General features: G+C 39.2%; 1 protein-coding gene and 1 pseudogene across 3 annotated transcripts in view; one reads left to right on the top strand and one right to left on the bottom strand.

The window, feature by feature from the left end:
* LOC127445467 (polypeptide N-acetylgalactosaminyltransferase-like 6) overlaps nt 1-20,726 on the bottom strand; it is a 433,776-nt gene that overhangs the window by 374,455 nt on the left and 38,595 nt on the right. The window lies entirely within an intron of this gene.
* On the top strand, nt 257-391 carry LOC127445596 (uncharacterized; annotated as a pseudogene).

Below are 20,726 nucleotides of genomic sequence, written 5' to 3'. Positions count from 1 at the left end.
ATTGCAATAGCAATGCATTTAACAAACAAAATATGATGCATTTCACAGTGAAACACAATATTCAGTGGGAAATAATGTTTGAATGGACTTGCTTTTATCGATGAGTATTTGATTGGATTATGAAAAGTAATGATATGATTAGGGATGCGCATTTTGCAAGAATGCGTCCTACGTTTACACTCTCAAATCCTCTCCATACAGTGTTGAGCACTGTTGCTGCACCTGATTCAAAGTTAACATGTACAGTAAAGAGTACAACTCTTAGCAGTGGATCACTCGGCTCGTGCATTGATGAAGAACACAGCTAGCTGTGAGAACTAATGTGAATTGCAGGACACATTGATCATCGATACTTTGAATGCACATTGCGCACACGCCTGTCCGAGGGTCGCTTTCCCCCTCCCCTCATCCCCACTGGGCAAACGTGGAGGATGACCGTGGCTGGAGGCTCGCAGGCACCCTCTGGTGCTCCTTCGTCCTCCTAAATACAGACGGATGCAAACGGTCTTCCCAAGCTATCCGATCGAAATGCAAGGTACCGCTCAGTATAGCACTATATAAAATCTCCAAAATTAAAAATTAGGCCCCGTTTTGTGACGTTTGCATATAGCTGTTCCTGGACTTTCACACTATAATCAGTGTGAAATGTTTTGAAGAAAATAATCATGCAATTTATGGATGTCTAAAGTACCAGTAATTTGGTATCAAGTCAATTCTAAATTGCAAAAAGATGAAACGACACCAGTATTTTAGTTGACTGACAGCCAGCTTCTTTCTTTGTGCACATGTGTTCTGAGTATGCTCCTGGTAATGCAGAAATAGGGCTGGGTATCTCGATATCAACTCTTAAATCCCAATATCGATCTTTTACTCTAACCTCTTCAATACAAGTAAATCACTTGAATAGCTGACAAAATTTTGCGCTGTGTGACTAAAAAAAAATTTTTATCAGCCACTGGTGGTAAATGTTTAGATTTTACTCACAAATGATTGAGTAATCATCATAACTGAGATCCTTTCACTGTGTTGAGAGTAAAAGTTTGCTTTGAGTTCGTTCCATGTCATTTGCGTCAAAATTTGTAATACCCTTTCTGTTCTTTACAGTCAGTTCTTAGCTAAAATCAACCAAAAAGAAACATTTCATTATAATCACACATACAGTAGTACAGATAATTTAAAGAAGCGGTGCAACTCCACTCTAGTTAATGTGCACTCATCCAAAACACTTCTGTCATTCTGTCAGAGGCATGCTGAAATGCTGCTATTCTTAAAAAAGAAAGTACAGTTTTGGCATGTGTTTAACAAATCAATGTAAATACTTGTAAATGGTACAAATTATGCATTTAAACAATAAACATGTTATATACACTACCGGTCAAAAGTTTTGAAACACTTACTAATTCTTTATTATAATTGTTTTTCACATTTTAGAATAATATTAAAGTCATCAAAACTATGGAATAACATAAATGGAACTATGGGAATTATGTTGTGACTAAACAAAATCCAAAATAAATCAAAACTGTGTTATATTTTAGCATCTTCAAAGAAGTCACCCTTTGCCTAGAATTTGCAGACATGTACTCTTGACATTTTTTCAACCAACTTCTTGAAGTATCACCCTGGGATGCTTTTTAAACAGTATTGAAGGAGTCCCCATCTATGTTGGACGCTTATTGGCTGCTTTTCTTTATTATTTGGTCCAAGTCATCATTTTCAAAACCTTTTTTTTTTTTAATTAAATTTTAGTTTTATAATGAAATAAATTAATATGGTGGCACAATTATATTTTTGTCAGCAAAATTAATTTCAAACATTTAAGCATACATCTTCAGATCAAAATATTTTTAAGATCATGAGAAACATTTCAGTCAAGTGTTCCAAAAATTTGACCGGCAGTGTATATATGTATGCAATTTCAAGAAATATGTATTCATTTAATATATGCAATTTGTAAATTTTTTAAAAACCTAAAATGTGACCAAATGATGAAAAACTAATAAAAAAAGGTAAAGTTAAGATTTTATGTACCAAGTTAAAAAGTCCATTGAATAATTAAGAGCATTACCTGAGAGAATTTATTTCAAATGGAAGCAAAATTTACATGGTAACTGAAATATACCCAAATGAATCAGAAGCAAACTGAACCAGGATACCTGAATCAATACCCAGCCCTATGCAGCAATACACCTTACATAAATACATACATTTATAAATATACACTTATAAACTAATTAGGGTCCAAGCACTGAAATTGCGGAGACCCTATTGTTCTTCTAAGGATTCTTCTTCTTCTTCTTCTTCTTCTTATTATTATTATTATTAGGGCCCAAGCACTGAAAGTGTGGAGACCCTATTGTTCTTCTAAGGATTATTATTAGGGCCAAAGCACTGAAAGTACGGAGGCCCTATTGTTCTTCTAAGGATTATTATTAGGGCCAAAGCACTGAAAGTGCTGGAACCCTATTGTATCTGTTAGGATTTTCTTTTTATTAGGGGGCCAAGCACCGAAGGTGCTGGAACCCTTTTGTATTTGTACAGATTTTCTTATTTTTTCATATGCTTTTTTTTTTTTTCTGCCCTAAACGTGTCTGAGCGTCAGAGACACAAACCTTGGCAGGATGGTCCCAAATCCCCCCCTCTACTCAGGCACACAAACACACACCCATCTGACCCTAGGTGGTGCTATAATAAACACTTTTACATTTTGGCTCATATTTCTGCAACAGTAAGGGCTAGAATCAAAATTCCTGACAAACATTTATCAAAAGAATTTTGATATGATAAATCATTCAGTAGATATTAGCAGATAGGTTTTTGGATATGGCCTACTTTGACTAATTGACCCATATATTGTGAACATATATTTTAAACTTAAAACTTAGTATACATGCACAAAAGAACATTCTGAGGTTACATGCTAAATTTCATCAATTTGGCATGGTTGTAACATTAGAAATACCTAATTTCTCAACTGTATTTAAGGCCTTCATAGGCATAAAAGGCAGTACTGTTTGTCCACCAGAGGGTGCCACATAACTATAAATCCTTCAAAGGGTCTTCAAAGAGTAATTAAAGGTAGACTAAGGGTGGGTTGCACCCACCAGGATTAATCTTAAATTTAGATTAAATCAAGATTTATCTGATAATTCTGTTGAACCAAACTTTAAACTTTGTTTACAAATATTCAGGGTTAAATTTAAATAATTGTTTTGATAAAAAAAAAGCGCCCCCCTGCACATGAGCATGTAAGGGGGGCTCTGTAGCACCCCATTTCCACCTACAGTTACCAAAATAGGTACATATATAGTTCTCATCAAGTTGAACAACTTTAATACTCACAGTCATTAGCTCCACACAACAGGAAGTCGGCCATTTTGGATTTTCTGAAAATCACAGGCTCTGAACTTTTAAATACTCCTCCTAAGGGATTCATTCATACAAATTTTGTGAAACATAATGCCAAGATATTGTAGATGTTAAATTGCGAACCGATTTTTTATATTTTGAACGGTGTCATCATGGCGAAGCAATAAATTTATGGTGAAAGTGGGAAACAGGAAGAGCATTATATCTTCTGTGTGCGTTGTGTGATTTTAATGAAAATTCAGCTGTATGTTTGGTAATGGGGGCTGATCACATTGATACAGCTATTATGGCTCACGGTCATAGCATCACCAACTGGCAGAAGGAAGTATGGCACTTTTAACAGACTTTGAAATAGCCTTCTTATGTTTACATGAATTGCTTCAAAATTGTTTAGAATAATGTCAAATGCCAAATGCATGTGTCCAACCGTTTTCTGAAAGCCACCGGGTGGAAAAGGACCCATGGTGCTTGGGCCCATCATTGCTGCTTGCAGCTATATTTAATAATTCAACTTAAAAATTCCCATCTTGGCAAGATATTAATGCAAACACAGTCAGTTATGTCTAAAGTGTATGTAAACAGTAGGACAAAAAAATCTAAAAATATTGTGCATTAAGTAGTGTAAAAGACCTGTACCTGCTGCTGTCTCATATGCTGTTAATAATAATCAAACAATCATGACAAGAACACCTATAAAACCACTCATTGCTCTTGGCTAGAAAACTGTAGTAGCTTTATATGTAATGATGTATTATATCTAATAATTATACACTGAAAGTATTCCAGTAATTTTGGTAGTTTTATGTAACATTTCATAACCTACTTGTATTATTATTTCTTAATGTTTAGCTGGATACTTGATACTATTGTTAGATAGGCCTACCTAAAAAAAAATTAATCAAGTAAACATTATATGTTTTCTTATTTTCTATTTGTGTTCTATTTTCTATTATTTTCTATTTTATATTGCTCAGAATTTGTTGCTTTGTTCTTATTTTATTACTGACTCTTTACTCGTCTTCAATAATTACTTGAGAACTTGAAACAATGTTTACTTCATTAACAAATTAGTCAGTATTCATTTTTACAGTGATATTATTAGTAGTAAAATTAGTATTGAGAATCATGCAATTTCATTGGTATGGAAACCAACTTCTGAAAATTTGATATTGTGAAACATCTCAGTTATGAATGTAACATTGGTTCCCTGAGATGGAAAGGAAATGTTGTGTAATGAAGCAATTGGGAGTACGTCAGTGAGTCACGTGGTCTGAAGCCTGTATACAAGCACACTAATTCATTGGCTGATGCCGCTTAAGCGATGCCCATAGGGAGCCGCGTCATGGAACCCATATAGGCAGCTGCTTTGGCGCCATTTCACCAGATTTTGTGCAATAGGCAAGAGCCTATGCAGCAACTAGAGAGTATAGCCAGCTACGCAAAGTAATGATGCAATTGGGATGAGATACCATCATGCCATGTGAACAGTAGCTGTCAACTCTCTAAGCCTGTGTGGCAAGCTTACAGCTTTGCAAAGGCAAACTAAAGAAATAGAAATCTCAAAAATGTACTCCTGATCCAACAGAGAGAACTTGGGAAGCAGGAGACAAACTCTTGTCCAAATGATAAAATCTAACAAAAGTATGCGGAGAGGACCATCCTGCCGCCATACACATATCTTCCAAGGACGCACCTCTAGCCAATGCCCATGAGGATGCCATGCTCCTTGTAGAATTGCATCCACAATCCAATGAGACAGTCAAAATCAAATCAAATCAAATCACTTTTATTGTCACACAGCCATTTACACAAGTGCAATGGTGTGTGAAATTCTTGGGTGCGGTTCCGATCAACATAGCAGTAGTGACAGTGATGAGACACATACCAATTTACAATAAACATCAAATTTACACAACACAATTTAAAGTGTAATATACACATAATTACACACAACAAAATATACAAATAATAACATACACTGTACAGTATACGATACACACAATATAGATACACATTATTCAATAAAAAAAGTATATATAGTATATATAGAATGTACAGTAGGTTGTATTGTACTGTATTGACATTCAGGCTGTCGGCTGATAGTAAGTTGTTAAGAGAGAATATAATATGATAATAATATAATTTATGACAGTCCGGTGTGAGATATAAGAGTAAGAGTAATAAAGTGCAGTGCTGATGTATTTGATCATGGGAGATCAAGAGTTCATAAGTCTGATTGCTTGGGGGATGGAGCTATCATGAAGTTGGCTGGTGTGGGTCCTGATGCTGCGATAACGCCTGCCTGATGGTAGCAGTGAGAACAGCCCATGGCTCGGGTGGGAGTCTCTGATGATCCTCCGAGCTTTTTTCACAAACCACCTGGTATACATGTCCTGGAGGGAGGGAAGCTCACCTCCAATGATGTGTCTGGCAGTTCGCACCACCCTTTGCAATGCTTTGCGGTTGTGGGCTGTGCTATTGCCGTACCAGGCGGAGATGCAGCCAGTCAGGATGCTCTCTACAGTGCAGGTGTAGAACCGTGTGAGGATGTGGCGGTTCATTCCAAACTTCCTCAACCGTCTCAGGAAGAAGAGGCGCTGATGAGCCTTCTTCACAACGACTTCAGTGTGGATGGACCATGTGAGTTCCTCAGTGATGTGGACACCCAGGCACTTGAAGCTGCTGACTCTCTCCACTGGTGCTCCATTGATGGTGATGGGACTGTGTTCTCTGTCTTTCCTTCTGAAGTCCACCACAAGTTCCTTTGTCTTACTGACGTTGAGGGAGAGGTTGTGCTCCTGACACCATAACGGTGTTATTTCCCTCAAAACCAGCATAAAAAGTATTTAGCTCATCCGGGAGAGAGGCAGCGGTGTTCATGGCGGAGTTTTTATTCCCTTTAAAGTCCGTGATGATGTTAATTCCCTGCCACATGCTTCTAGAGTTGGTAGTGTTAAACTGTCCTTCAATCTTGTTCCTGTACTGGCGTTTTGCTGTTCTGTTTGTTTTTCAGAGGGCATAACCGGCTTGTTTAAGCTCCTCCGCATTCCCGGAATTAAAAGCAGAGGTCCGCACATTAAGTGCCGTGCAAACATCGCTATTAATCCATGGCTTCTGGTTCGGATAGATCCGTATTGTTCTGGTCGGAACGACGTCCTCTACGCACTTTCTGATGAAACACATTATGCTATCAGCATAAAGCTTGATGTCGTCATCAGAGGCGGAAGCAGGCAGAAGCAGAATGGAAGAGTGGTCCGATTTGCCAAATGGTGGGCGGGAGAGGGATTTGTAGCCATCCCAGAAGGGAGAGTAGCAATTGTCCAAAACCCGGTCCCCTCGTGTGTTAAAACTGATGTGTTGGTGGTATTTTGGTGCGACTGATTTGAAACTGGCTTTATTAAATTCCCCGGTCACAATGAACGCGGCCTCAGGGTGCGTGGTTTCCTGTTTGCTTATAATCCCATACAGTTCCTTGAGTGCCCGGTCTGTGTCGGCTTGTGGCGGGATGTACACAGCAGTGATAATGACCGCTGTGAATTCCCTTGGTAGCCAGAATGTTCGACACAGAAGCATGAGAAATTCCAGATCAGGAGAGCAGAAAGACTTGATAGAATGTACGTTCCTCTAATCACACCAGGATTTGTTGATCATAAAACATACACCACCACCTCTGCTTTTACCTGAGAGGTATTTCGCTCTGTCCGCTCGGTGCACGGAGAATCCCACAGGTTCAGTGGCTGAGTCTGGAATCTCCGCAGACATCCAAGTTTCCGAAAGGCAGATAATGCAGCAGTCCCTCCTCTCGTTGGAAAGAGATCCACGCTTTCAGCTCGCAGAGCTTGTTATCCAGAGACTGAACATTTGCCAGTAGAATACTGGGTAGCGGGGGTCGATTTGCGTGGCGTCTTACTCTGATGAGAACGCCGGCTCTGTTTCCCCTTTTCCTCCTGCGTTTCCGTGTCCGGGCTGTCCAGACAAAGGGCTCCGCTTGCGTGTTTGTAAACAGCGGGTCGGCATTGAGGAATTTGAAGTCCAGTTTATGGTGTGTAATTGCTGAACCAATGTCCAAAAGTGTTTGTCTGGCAGACAACATCCAAGACAAAAAACATAAGAATTGTAAACAAAACAAACAAAACACTACCAAGTTGTGTCGGAGCTCACAACGCAGCAGCCATACTCGGCGCCATCTTGAGTCAAGTCTCTGCTTGGACACTGAAACACCCTTGTTGAGGCCACCAAAGAACACAAACAACTGCTCTGACTTACAACATTGGCTAGTACGGTCAACATAAACCTGCAGAGCCCGCACTGGGCATAACATACAGTATGTAGCCTTTTATGCTCTTCCGACTCAAACGGCGAAGGAGAAAAGGACTGCAAATGAACAATTTGCAAGCGAAAGGACGTAGAGATGACTTTAGGCAAATAGCCCTAACGAGGTCTCAGTACGAACTTAGATAACCCTTTCCTTTCCATACACAAAGGAATGATCGACAGGGCATGCAAATTACCAACCCTCTTAAACAATGCCAATTCTAATAACAGGGCCGTTTTAAGAGTCAGAAATTTATCAGATACTGATGTTAAAGGCTCGAATGGAGCAGCCAAGAGCAACTCTAACACCAAAGATAAATCCATAAAGGGACACGGATGGGACGAAAAGGTCTAAGCCTGCGTGCTCCACACATAAAACGAGAGACAAGAGAATGTCTTCCAACAGAAACTCGATTCACCAGTGCATATTCAGCCTCTATTGCGGCCATGTACACTTTAAGCATTGCTGGGGTAACACCGGCCCCAAAATGCTCTGGCAAAAATCCAGCACTGAACCAACCGGGCAGTGGACTGGATCCTCACTCCACACTGCGCACCAAGAGACGAAAATATGCCATTTACATGTATACAAACTTCTTGTTGATGGAGCTCTAGCATTTAAGATGGTATCAACCACTGCGGGGGATAAACCCCTCATTCAAAAGGGGGCCCTGTCGAGGGGCCGAACCCACAATTTCCATAACTCGGCCCGAGGGTGCCAAATGCTGACAACATGTCCATTCTGACTGGAATCTTCCAAGGCATTCTCTCCAGGAGAGAGACCAAAGTCGAAAATGATACTTGAGATGGACAATACTGCGCCACTAACAGAAGCCGAACACGATCCTCCTGAACCCTCTGCAGAACCAAGTGCAGCAGGTTGATCGGTGGAAATGCGTAAAGACACGCAGTCGGCCAACGATGTGCAGTGCATCGATGCCCAGCCATGTCAGGGGGAGAGAGAGAAAACCAGAGGGGACAGTGTGACATCTCGCTAGGCGCAAACATGTCCACTTCCGCTCTGCCGAACATCATCCAGATTTGTTCCACAATCTGCAGGTGTAATGTCCATTCTCCATGCATCAGAACCTGTATGGACAAGAGATCCACTCCCAAATTTAACCGGAACATGTACTGCTCGTAGAGACAGAACATTGTCCCATGCCCACCCCTCCCTGACGGTTGATGTAAGCCACCACGTCCTTTTGTCCAACCAGATGAGGACATGACTGCCCCGAATTTCCGGAAGGAAAAACCTCAAAGACAACAGCTCCGCTAGCATCTCCTGACAGTTTAGGTGCCAATTCAGTCGCTGACCCATCCATACTCCTTGAGCAGGATGATTCTCGTACACAGCACCCCAACCCATAGAGGAGGCATCTGTTGTTATCACTTTGTGGCAGCACACCTGTCCCAACAGAACTCCCATCCGCAGAAAGGGGTTATTTTTCCATGGTAACAGATCTTGGTAGCACCCACGTGTCACTCTGATGGGATGAAACGCATGTGTCAGTGGTTGAAGTCCCTTTATGGAGTTCATCCAACGCAGAAAAGGTCTCACATGCAACATGCCCAGGGAAATAACAGCGGATGCCATTATCATAAGCCCCAAACGCCTGTGAAACGTTCTCGCAAGGAGAACGTTTCCCACTCTGAACATCGCTAGACACTGGCGGAATGACAGAACGCGAGCTGGAGAGAGGTGCACCTGCATTGTCCATGAGTCTAGCTCCACAACTAGAAAAATCATCTGTTGCCTCGGCAACAAAATGTTCTTTTATAGGTTGACTCGTAGCCCTAGATTGTTCAGTGACTGAGAACAACATATCGGTGTTGGGCAGCCAAACTCTCTGAGTGAGCTAACACCAACCAATCATTGAGATAATTCAAAATGCGGATGCCCTGAAGCCTCAAGTGTGTCAGTGCTGCATCCATGCATTTTGTGAATGAACGAGGTGCTAACGCAAGTCTGAAAGTAAGGACACAAAATTGGTATGCTTTTCTCTCAAAAGCAAACCTGAGAAAATGCCTGTGTTTTGGTGCAATTTGAATGTAGAAATAAGCATCCTTCAAATCTTGTCACAAACCATTCCCCTGGCTGAACCTGTGACATTATTTGCATGAGCGTCAGCATTCAGAACTTTGCGTTTCATCAGAGTGAAATTAAAACGCCTCAGGTCCAGAGTGGGACGCAAGCCGCAGTCTTTTTCGGGACAAGGAAATAACGTCTGTAAAAACCACATTCTCTTTGCACAGGGGGAACCTCTTTATGAATAAAAAATGGAGCTTCCCAAACAAAAACCTCTGTTGGAAGAATTCTGCTGAACATTGGCGGTGGTCACCTGAACTGAATGAGGTAAATATGGTCTATTGTCTGAATTATCCAATTCGAAATGCCTTTTAACTGCTGCCAAGCCGTTAGATGGGCAGACAGAGGAATTAATGCATGATTCTCTGTTGCAGAGCAACAAGTAACCGCTAGATGGTGTTGTTGACTTATTTATGCTATAGTATGTGCTTACTAGGGTTTTCTGGATGGTTGCTAGGGCATGCTATGCAGTTGTCAAGGTCTTTAATATATTGCTACAGTATGTGGTTGCCAGGTTGTAACTATGCTGTTGTTAAGTTGTTTTCTGTGTTTTTTGCACATTGCTCTGCAGTTGCCAGGGTGTTCTGGGTGGTTGCTTACTAGCCAAATGAAAACAGCCCACCCCCACAAGTCTCTGTTCTGGTCACTAAAATGACTCAACTCCCTCCTTCAGTGTTCCAATTTTTATGGACTGTGGTGTTCATTTACACTCATCCCATAAATATGATCATTCTAATTTGACTTGAATGCACCATTAAAGGGATAGTTCATTTAATTTTCTTACCCTTATTTGATCCAAGATGTGTATGACTTTCATTTTGTTTCAGCAAAACACAAACAAAAAAAGATTTTCAGAAGAATATCGCTGTTATGTAGGTCAATTCAATGTAAGTGAATGGTGGCCAGAACTTTGAAGCTCAAAAAAGTGCAAGCATAAGAGTAATCCATAAGACTCCAGTGGTTTCAACCAATGTCTTCTGAACAGATCCAAGTGATGAGAATAGACCAAAATATAACTCCTTTTTCGACTATAAATCTTGACATTAGCAGTCTCCTTGGCGATCAGGATTTCAAGCTTGATTACACTTCCTATAGCACCATCTAAGGCTCTGTGCATGCATCAAGAACTAGAAAGTGAAATCAAGCTTGAAATCATGATCGTGCCTAGAGATTGCAATGGCAAGTTATTCAGTGAAAATGAGTTACAATTTAGTTTGTTCTCACCCAAAACCAACTGAATTTCTTCAGAGGACATGGATTTAACCACTGTAGTAGTATGGATAACTTTATGCTCCCTTAATGTGCTTTTTGTAGCTTGAAATGTCTGGCCACCATTCACTTGCATTGAATTGACCTATAGAGCTGAAATATTCTTCTAAAAATCTTTGTATGTGTTCTGCAGAAGAAAGAAAGTCAAACACATTTGGGATGGCATGAGGGTGAGTAAATGATGAGCACCACCAATCAAATAAGTTGCCATGGGTTTACTGAACTGTTCCATAATTTATGCAATTTACATGTACTTTTGATACTTAAGTAAATTTAATATCGGTTACTTTAATACTTTTACTTAAGTCGTTTTCTCGTGAGCTACTTTAACTTTTACTTGAGTCAATTTCCATGAAGGTAACTTTACTTTTACTCATGACGAATGGATACTTTATACAACACTGCGGCATACATATGCAAACTCCGAGGCTGGTTGATTTGTAATCCTTGCCAAGTACGATTGATCCCAGGACCTCGAGATATCGCGATGGGAAAAGGAAAGTGGCTTGCGAGGCATGGTCGCGTGCTAGACCTCTAAAAAGCAGTCATCCAAAATGGATTTACACTCCTCCGACTGTGTTTCATCCGGCCGCTCCAGGTACAGCTTTTCTACCTCACGTGTGATCACTTCAAGCAACTCCTTATAGGTTGCTGAGGGATTGGAGACCCATCCACTAGGTGGCAAGGCCTTGGCCTGGCCACCGGCGAAATCCTCAGAATCCAACGCTATCTTTGACATGGCGTCATCATTCTCAGCGCCGAAGGAAACCGCAGCACAGGCCTCGGGACTGGGACACAAATGCCCGTGTGCGAATTCAATGGGAGAACGCCACGCCAAGTTTGGGGAAGGGTCAGACAGAGCCAAAGATCAGACTACTGCTCACCTTCCTCCTCGTTGTCCACAACAGCCTCCCACAAGTCAAGCTGACCAGAATAAAACCGCAGCTAACACGAATCACCAAAGGAGGCGAGTCTCATGCGGAGCATCCTGATGTTCATCAACTCGCACTGTGGGCAATCCGAGCCCTCCAACGAGGCCTCACAGCTCACACACATGTCGTGGGGATCCTTGATGACGATGAACCGCATACATGGAGGTAAGCACTTCCTAAAAGACATCCTGTGTTGCCACTCAAAAGGGAGAATATTTATATAATCCTCGTTTCGACGTGAGTTGCTAGTAACAAACACGGGCTTAGACAAATCTTGCACTGAACAAAGAAACTGGTGAAATGGTGCCAAAGCAGCCCCCTATATGGTTTCCGTGATGCGGCTCCCTATGGGCGTCACTTAAGCACCATCATCAATGAATTGGCATGATTGTATACAGGCTTCAGGCCACACGACTCACTGACGTAGTCCCAACTGCATCATTATGCAATGTCGATGTTTCCTTGAAAGGGAACCCTAATGCGATTATTTCATTTCCATGATTAATCATTGGTTAATATTATTAATTCTTCATGGTTTGTTTCAGAGGAAAAGAAAGTCGATACGTTTTTTACAAAAGATTAAGAAAACAAACATTTTTTCTTTAGAATAAAACACACTTAAGGATCTTGCACAATAACACCAATGACGTTTTTAAGAAAGGGTCAATTTTGATTTCAATCTGTCTTTAAGAATGGAAGCAGCCATGTGGCTGAGTAGCAAAAACATTGCACATCGAATATGAGAGCACACATGTATGTGACTTCAGGTAGGGCTGCAACTAACGATTATTTTGATAATCCACTAATCTAACGATTATTAGAACGATTATTCGACTATTCAGGCGATTATTGCAACGATTAATTATTAGCTCTTAACCGACTATTCAACTTGTGCCCCAACTTAAAATGTTGTATTAAACATGCTTGCTATAAAGTGGACAAAATCATCTTTTAAAAATACCTCTAAATGACATTCACTGAATTAAAGGAAAAAAATAATTTTTACTAAGTTTAATTCAGTAGAAAAATCACTGCAAAAATACATTTACTTGAGAAGCAACATAGAAGATATTTAGACTTGCTTTAAGAGACAAATATAAGTGTATTTTGTATATGTGTATTTTTTTCATTTATACTTCTTATACTTCTGCAAGTGCAGTAAAGACAAAATATTTTATATATTTTATAAAATCTTATATTCAAGATCTATTCTCTAAAAGCAAGTCTAAATATCATATATGCTGCTGCTCAGGTGAATGCATCTTTTTTTTTAAAGGATTTTTAGATATTTTAAAATATTAGTATTTTTAATATTATATTCAGCATTCTCAGATAAAAAAAATTCTTCTGCAGTATAGCTGCTAAAGTAAATGTATGTTGTTTTAAATGAGTTTTATATATATATATATTGGAAAACAAGTCAAAACAAAAACAAATCAAAAACTTTTTTGTGGCAGTGTATAATGGGGCGAAGACTACCCTCTCTCACCTTTTTGTTCACTTCAATCCATCTTTAACTCACAAAAAAAACTCTGTCTTATTAATAAAGCTGTGTATTGCCAATTTTCTTCATGATAAGAAATGAACAGTGACACATATACTGTATTATGATACAACAAGTTGCGAGCCATCACATTATAATCTAGCTGCAGTAAGCACGCACACTCGAGGGACAAGCGTCCCCACGCCAGAGTGTGCCTCAGCCGGAAGCAGTTTCAGTCTCTCCCCCTTAGATCGGGACACTTCGTGCAACTCATAGAAGAGGCGCTGACCGCACAGAGAAATGCCAGTTTTTAGTTATTTACATGACCTGCTTCCTTATTATTTCAACTTTAATAAAGCTATAATGCATTAAATATAACTGCATTAAAGATGTAACGCCGGGGTGTTTCCTTTAAAGACACTCGACACACAACTTTTGCTTCAGTGGAGCGGCAGCTCCAGCTCCGCCTGTTCCACAACGAGAATGCTTCTGTATTTACTTATTTGGTATTTTTGTATAATTCCCTCATACTTTGCGATCTACATCACCTGAAGCTGTGAAAGTTTAAAGTGTATCTGGACTGTGAGCTGTATTTTCTTCCTCTCAGTCAGGTGCGAGCTGCAGTGCTGCTTCATCGTCATCATTAGAGTTTCGTATGATCTCATGTTACGTTAAATTACACCAAACGACTATTCGACAACAAAAATGTTGACATTGTCGATAACGTCGACTAATCGTTTTAGCCCTAACTTCAGGTCACTGCAACTCATCTCTCTGAGGTTGGTGAAGCCACTAATGGCAGTTTGCTCTTTCCCCCTGTTGTCACATATCATGCTGTATACCTCTCCCCCCTCAGTCTCCCCCATGCATTTCTCTATGGCACATACATTGGCCTAACTTTAAGATAAATTGTTGCTCTAGGCAGCCAGTTGTGTCCCAACTTTACAGACTAATATCTGTCTTAGTTTCCCCTACAGTGGGGTAATTGGTCTCAAGCTGTTCCCCCAGTTCTGTCATCTGTCTGGCTGTGCAGAATGGACGCTGAACCAACACTTACCCATCTGATAAATCCAGCTAAATCTGGCCCTTTCTTTCAGGCTATAGCAAACAGGACAACATGCAGCCCCTAATAAAGATTCATTGACAACACCTAGCAAACATTCATCACAGTCAGTGCCTATTTTCCCATTAAGAGATCAAAGAAGTTCTGTGGGGCATTAATTAAATGGGATAATGTTTCAAAATGACTCAAAAATATCCTAATAAGCATCAAGGACTTTCTTGTTAGTGGGCTCAGCTGACTTCATTCAGTCTTTTTTAAAAGTCCATGTGCAATATATTAAAGGGAGAGAGGTATAAAAAAGAGAGAGAGAACACAGAAAGAGTTCATTTTTAAAGGAGAATAAATTAATTTGAAAACGTATTTTTGAGACCCTCTAACAAGCCTGGAGGATTTATTTGAATATTAGGAGATACTAATCAAGTTCATTTGAAATGGTAAGAAGGTAAAACTTTCACTGGAGTTCATGAAATGACTGTTAAACAGTCTCCCGCTGTTGAAATAAGCTGTGGAGACAGCAATTACTCTTAAAATACTGTTTCTCCACGGTAATTTTATATACTTGTCTGAGATATTGTGCAAGTTGCACTGAAAGATATGAGCAATAAGCATTTTTGCAAACAACAGTAGTCTATTTACTATGCCATAACTAGGTTACTCCTCTATATTTTTATGTATAGGTTTGTACAGTATATACTTTAAGAGAGTTCAAAGCAATTAGTCTTGGAGCAATTAGAAAGGGGCTGTAAGAACATAATGACAGCAGTTTTAAGACTTCATTTTATATTACTATTGAGAAATGTTTTAATCAACACACACACAAACATATTCTCACATAATTTTCTGCAGATATCTGTACTCCTGGAAAATAGTTCTAAAGGGACCTCACAATTTAGAAGCAAATGTGTTCTGCTATGTGTTGTGCTGGAAAACTGCAAAAAAAAAAAAAAAAAAAAAAGCACACCTATATTCACAAAGTTATACTTTACTCATTTTAATCCTTGTACAAGCAGCGGTTGTACCGTACTGAATATTGGAAGGTTGCTACTGATCTTAATAGCCTTGTTCTAGCTAAAAGATCCTAACTTTTATCTCTGTTTACTATGTAAAAAGTACTAAATAAAGATCTATACTCAAAGCTGGTACAGTATGCAAGATGATCAATATCCACAGTCAGATGGACAATACAAGGCCATTCTCATTTAAATTTTAGCTATTCACTCATGAACAAATTTGACTGAGAGTTGAGAGTCAAACGTACTCGATTCGATTATGAGATGAGAAAACACAGGAGTGATATGATTTCTCCACAAAAATGGAAGCTTAAGAGAGCACGTAAGTCGATTAAGTACACAGACAAGAGATTGACTGTAAAACATCACCTCTAACAACAGAGGAACTGCACTGCTTCACATGACATTTTCCACCTTAACCTTGACAGAGGAGCTTGGGTTTACTTGATGAATCATTTAAGAAATTACATAAACATGAGTCCCAATATACCACTGCAGCAATGAAAAGCATTTAATTTTCTATCTGTAAATGTTACTGGCTGATTTCTGCTTTACACAAGATCTGCAGCCAAATGACACATTTTCCTGCCAAAGCATTTAAGCAAAAAAAAAAAAAAAAAATCTGCATTAAATTTCTTACACTCATCAAAACTTTGTCAAGTCTTGTTCTCCATGGTCCCCCATAATTAGGGCATTTCAATACAACGCAAACTAGCATGGCATTTAGGAAAAAATCACTTAGAAAAAAAAAAAAGAAGAAAAATTCTGTCATCATTTACTGACTCCACAACCTACAAACACAAATAGCAAATAATTATAAATAAAAAATGTAACAATTTACAATCTACTCCACTTTCTCGCAACACTGCAAATCATTCAGTTTTGAAGTTTGCATTCTTTGTATTCAGCCAAAAGGTCAATCTGTTAAATTTAGAACCTTTATTGGTCAAACGTCTTTGTGCTATGCAATGTCGCAGGTCTGACGTGCTCACCAAACCTGAACTTTGGTTCGCAGAAAAAAGAAAAAAAATTATCTGCATGTGCTTGCATTTCCGCTATGAATGGAAGTAAATGGAGTGCAAAGTCTAGTGTGATGGCACCTTTATTTCTGGTCAGTCAATATGTGGTTTAAATAAACAACCTAGTTGTGGAAATGTTGTGAAAAGCTGATTTCAGATTGCGCATTAGTCACACATTTTGCATAATCACCCTCTTTTCCCTGGTCTGATGATAACACCCTCTTCTGGGCTACACTGTTAATCCGATTGCCCATTTTTTCTGTTGGTATTTTTTCACCAATGACAAATATCACCTTGCACGGCAGAGTTTAATGCCATAAATCTCCACGTACTCTGAGAGGAGCCATAAAACACTAGAGACCTCACTCTCCTTAGATAATAATCACCCGGGTGTAGGAGTCAGTGAAAACTGCCAGTTCAAACTGCCATAATTCAAGCAGAGCAACTCTCAGATCACTTCGGGATAAATAAAGAGAAGATAAACTCACTACTGCATGCAGACACTTACATAATGTAAAACTGCATTGGTATACATATTGACATAATGATAGCCTGCCCCACATAATATTTTTTTGCAGCTATTGTGTTTACTTGTAATCTCTGTTGCTGTTATCAAGATACCTATGTTTGGTATGCATGCTTTTTATGTTGTTGTTGGTAAATTATTTTAGGCTGCTTAGCCAGGTTGAAAGGTAGAATTTATTACCATTAAAGTATAACTATCTAACTATCTAATTACCCCTTGTTCCTACAATGAGCTATAGAATTCTGAGCTACAGTATATGACTCAATAGATAAAGTTAGCGTACTGATTAAAAACAAATGCACCGCTCCGCCACTTCCAGGGGACCTAAAATACACCATTTCCTACATATTATTGTTGAATTGGGCTTCTTTAAATTTCCATCGGGATCATTTGATCAGGAAAAACTCTCAGATCATGATTTACATAAATCATGATCTTTCAAGTATCACCATCATTGATATTGCGTCTGCTCTATTAGAGCCAACTGACCCACAGCTGCTGTTGGTGGATTTGAACTTTTAACAAAGAAATCGCACAAACTCTGATCGCAAATGGCTGTTTTTATTTTCCAAGTGCAACAGCTGTGACAGATATGAGGCCAAATATTCTTTAGCTATGATCTTATATGAACAAAACCCATGGAAGGTTTTGACCATGAACTGGACCCTGTCTCCACTATCGCAGTGCATAGGCTGCTGTTTGTGAAAGGATATGCAAATAAAAAAATAAAAATAAATAAATATATATATATATATATATATATATATATATATATATATATATATATATATATATATATATATATATATATATATAATGCTAAAATGTCTTTGCAATCTTGCAATAAGTAACAATGGTTAAATCGAAAATGGCTGTTATAAAGTTTGAACATGGAATATGATAATATTGACTTCAAGTATTATTATTTACTGTATGTGAGTTAATCATTTATGCAGTAAAGATGCATATTGTATGTCTGATGGTAGTTTTCATTTTTAGATGATACATCATGCAAGCATATTGTTGGGCCTCATGTACTCAGATATAAGACAAAGGCAGGCCTACATACAGTCATAAAGCCTGACTACAACAACCGTGCCAAAATCAAATAGAGGGAGTCCAAAACAGACTACAGATTCCATAAAGCCTTGCTCATTTTACATCTATGTGTGAAATTCTGAAGGATCGACCTCTCAACTCCTATTGGATGAGGTGCACGACAGAACGTGTCCCTCTACCATGACGTCATCGGGAGTATATAAACCTCAGAGATCTTTCTGGGCGTTGCTTCCAGCAGCAGTATGTGCTTCTAGATGCAGCTCTGCTGCTCCCAGGTGTAGCCTCGTTGCCCAAGGAAGTAACGTACATACCTGAAACTTTGGCCATACAATCTCCATCTCGCTGGACGAGTTGAGATTACTTCGTGTTCCACTGAGCACGCTAACGGATCCGAAGGAGACTGCTGAGCAATCCACGTCTTCACCCTTTTGCCTGCAGAAGTGAAGAAGATTTCTCTTCCTTCTTCAACCGAGTCGACTTCGCTATTTTCTCCACCGACCCGCCGAGAATCATCTGCTGTACTGCCTGCCGACAGAGCGAGGAAACGGCCTCCTGTCATCACCCGAGCTTCGAGGAACCGAGTCAGAGTCAAACGATGGATGAACACACATTCTACTCACGTCCTCATGTGATTTAAGTAAGAGGTTTATGTCTGGGCAGAGATAGATTACTATAGTGTGTTATTCTTGTGTATCAAGGTTATTGCTTGTACAATTTACAGACCACCGAGTCCACTCATTGCTGCTAATAATACTCAAGGTATTACTGTAACGTACTGTTACCACGAATGAGATTTGCTGTGTTGTTGTCCAACCACTTTGGATTGTTTGTGCATATCCACCATTGCGGGGTGAGACCGGCACACTGAGTTTATCCATTAAAGAACCAAAGACCACGGCGGATGGATTACGAGTGATAAACTAACAGTTGCCTTCTCTCCCACGATCGCGAAAACCGGCTTTGGTGCCTTCACTCTGTTCTCTCTCTCTCTCGTACTAACTGCACACACGTGACCCCTCACAAACATACCCGCACACACATTTGCCGAGTAGATAACTTGGCAATAAAGCTCAGCTTTTTCCCTAAGTTATCCTACAAGACATGCGCTAAACGGGCAGACGCCATTAACCAGTCTCTCTCCACCCATATTCGCAGCCTAACCTATTCTCAGGCCAGAAACCTCGCATGACATACTCCATGAGACCCACGTCCGCCATTTGTGCGCGCCACTCTTTACACACACACACACACACACACACACACACACACATACCTATTCAAACACACACACACACACACACCCACACACACACACACACCTTCCTCTCATGTATTATAGGCTTATTTGTTACCATATCTAATCATGTTACTGTTTAGTTTGTAGTTGGAAGTCAGAAGTTTATGGACTGCATTGTATTGATTATTAATTGATATTACTTGTTTTCCTTTGAATGTCCTAAGAGAACAATCCTATAGTGAGATTGCTATACTGTCTGGTTATTAGTCCCTGATTCCATTATCCTTATTAATATTCTATTGATTTTGATAATTGATCATTATCTTTGATGACTGTTGATTTGAAGGATCAATAAGCTAGTGTCAATTCTAATCAATGTTCTACTGATTTTAATAATTCATAATTATCTTTGATAATAGTTAATATTCTATTGAATTTGATAATTGATGGTTGTCTTTGATGATTGTTGATTTAAAGGATTAAAAAGTTAACATTGATTCTCATCAATGTTCTATTGATTTTAATAATTAATAATTATCTTTGATAATTATTAATTATTGCTAATAACCAAACCTACTCCTGAACGAAGTGCCCAACAATATTGAATCAAGTTAAAACTTGTTTTTTGTTAAGTCAGAAAGAACCTAGATAATTGCTTCACTGTAAACCATAGATACCCCTTTATAATAACTTTTATTAACATCATCAATCATTATCACATTATATATTAATCATTATTACATTATATAATGCTTAAAAGATTATTAAAACTGCAGCTCAAAAGAACCAGGAAGTGCAGTTGCATGCAGTGTGATGTCAGAGTAATTTAATCTATACCAGGGGTTTTCAAAGTGTGGGGCGCACCTCCCCAGGGGAGCGCTGGAGCATGTAGAGCAACACAGTGGGTTGGCACATCTCTGACATGGCACAGGATGTGGAGGAGCAAGTGTTAGACAGCATCAGGCACAGCCCATTTTTTGCACTCCAGATCGACAAATCCACTGATGTGGCACAGCTGTTAACATATGTGAGGTACGTGAAAAACATGGTGTACGTTGTGTTACAAGGGAGGCCCATTGTCTTTGACTTTGAAAACTCCTGATCTACACAAATAAAATGAGGACTGAATACATGTGTGCAGCTATAGCCTAGGCCTGAATACAGCATTGGCTAGACAATGCTAAATAATTAGAAATAAACAATAGTGAACATTTTCAAAGTATTGCAACATTTTATCTCATATCATCACTTCAAGGACAACAAAAATCAATGCTTTTAGTTAAATTTTTCAAATGACATTTTTTTGCTGAAAAAAAAAAAAGACATTAGGTCAACAAATATTCAATTACTTCTATT

This window comes from Myxocyprinus asiaticus, chromosome 8, assembly GCF_019703515.2.
Source record: "Myxocyprinus asiaticus isolate MX2 ecotype Aquarium Trade chromosome 8, UBuf_Myxa_2, whole genome shotgun sequence".
Classification (NCBI taxonomy): Eukaryota; Metazoa; Chordata; class Actinopteri; order Cypriniformes; family Catostomidae; genus Myxocyprinus; species Myxocyprinus asiaticus.
Note: the sequence above shows the minus strand (reverse complement) of the source record. Positions and strands in the feature narration are given on the sequence as shown.